We start from the raw sequence: 2,361 nt of genomic DNA, 5'->3' as shown, positions 1-2,361 counted from the left end.
AACTCTGAGGTGCCCGAATTTGTAATGGTCTATGGACCAGTCAAACATATTGTGTTGGTAACTAGGGGCAAAAAATAGTCCATGTGACAGAAGTGAGATTTCAGCAGCAGTGAGTGTATGTGAGTGTGCTAATACTGTGTGGCATATTGCTCATGTGAGGATGTAATTGTAAGTGTCTGTTATATACACTGTTAGTGCCCAGAGCTGATAGCACCACAGCACCTTTATTTAAATGTGGGTCAGATGGATGAGATGGTACTTCTTGTTACAACAGACCAGGGCCATTTCATGCAGACACTGGTAGAATTGTCGGTCTATACACTAATTGTTGATGGTACATAAAGAGCCCCAGGTAAGTGGCTTTTTTTACTTTTTGATTCTGTTGATATTGTTGTTATATATTATGGAAAGAATTGGCTGTCTTGGCAAAAGTTCTTGAGACCAAAATGTTGAACATTTTATGTGACGTGTATCTTCAATATAAAAAGTTTTTCTATGGAATTGGCGAGTGCCCTCTTTTTTATTTACTTTATGTATTAGTTTTACTTATATAAAAAAAATTTATACATTAAAAAAATAAAAGGTCTTACTTGCGTCAGCTACTAAAACCAGTTACAATCCAGTCTCATATAAGCCAAATACAAGGGAAGGGAGTCGCAGCACGAGATTTGCGATATGTATGAACAGGTAGAAGAGGTGCAAAGTGCTTCTAAAAACAAAATTACAAGTCCTTTTGAGACTCTGAATAAGGCTCTTAGTACTGGGTAACTGGCAAAATTGTTACAATAGGAAATTACTAACTGGTGACTAAATAAAAACATTATTTTAATCATTCACATTTTGTCTCTTTTTAATCAATAAACTGTAGGTCAGCCTATAGTTGAAAATATATTAATATTCAAATGGAGTAAAATATCAGTCCCTTTTTGAAGTTACTAAACTCTGAACCTCTGACTGTACAAGAAGAAAAGGCTGATAACAATAATGGCTACGAGTTCGGCATCCCGGCAGAGGGGATGCTGACGCTTATACATTACTGGCACCAGAATGCAAATGCCGGTCATAATCCCGGTGCCAGCATTCCAACAGCTGGGATGCCAAAGGTAAGTAGCAGGGTGGGGCGGGAGAGGGTTAGATTTTGGGGTTAGGCACTAGGTGGAGAGTTATGGTCAGGCACAAAGGGAGGAGGGTTAGGTTTAGGGTGCGTGGAGGGGGAGGTTAGGTTCAGACACTAAGGGGGAGGTTATGGTTAAGGACAAAAGAGGCAGGGTTAGCATACCAATCAACAAGTGTCGGTATGTTAACCTATGTGTGATGCTGGCTCACTGTTATGAATGAACCCCAGAAACACAACTTTACAGAAACTTGAATCCCTCTTGACCTGAGGCACTGGCAACCTCTCCTGGGTCTGTGACATTGGCCGGCATCTCTGGCTGTGCAGCCCTGTGAGGAAACTCTGTCTTGGCAGCTCTCTGAGGAAACTCCGGCTGGGCAGCTCTGGTTAAATTTACAAACAGTCCTTACATGGGTCCAGCAGACAAGACATGAAGTCCCTCCTTGGGACCAGAAGACATAATGGCTCCATCTGGGACTGACAAGGTGTGAAATTCCCCTTGAGGAACTAGCTGGGCATGAAGTCCCCTTGTGGAACAGACAGGCATGAATCACCTTTGAGGGGCTAAACACCCAAAACCTCCTCCAATCCTAGATCTGCGGCAAGGACATGAATGCAGAAAATGTTCAGGACTAGCACAATAGAAATACAAATGATTAGATCTTTGAAAAGCTCTCTCTGCTTCAGTAATGGGAGAACGAGGACCACTTGAATCCTTGATATTCACAGTAACTGGTTGCACTGCATTAAGGGCTGGAACAGTGGACCTCATTCAGAGTCGGTCGTAGCGGCTGCACGGTCGTACGCCACCGATGTTTGCTAAACTGCGCATGCATAAAGTTTGCAATGCGCGTGCGCAAACTAGCTGCTACGATCAGAAATTTATCTATCCTTGAACACAGCCAGGACAATAGTTTGAGTGACAGTTTGAGGAGTTTGTGGGTGGTAACAGGGGAAGGTGCTTGAAAATGGGGGAGAGGAGATCCGAACACAGGCGTGCCTAATTATGTGAACAGCATTTTATGGGAGTGCATAATTAACAAAGTAGTGTCATGGCACACGTGACATGGGTGGTTTTTACACTGACATGATCGTAGTGCTTAAGAGAGGGTATGGTCAACCTTAAGCTCTACAACCAGTTCCGATGGTCGCGATTAATCCTTATATGCCCAGACATGGCGTGTAATGCGTACGAGAAGGGGGCGTATTTTTTGTCTTATGGCCGCATCCTCCCCTTGGTTGACCAG

Source organism: Taudactylus pleione, unplaced genomic scaffold (assembly GCF_031769625.1).
Source record: "Taudactylus pleione unplaced genomic scaffold, aTauple2 ptg000063l, whole genome shotgun sequence".
NCBI lineage: Eukaryota > Metazoa > Chordata > Amphibia > Anura > Myobatrachidae > Taudactylus > Taudactylus pleione.
The sequence above is the reverse complement of the archived record's forward strand: the minus strand, read 5'-3'. Positions refer to the sequence as shown.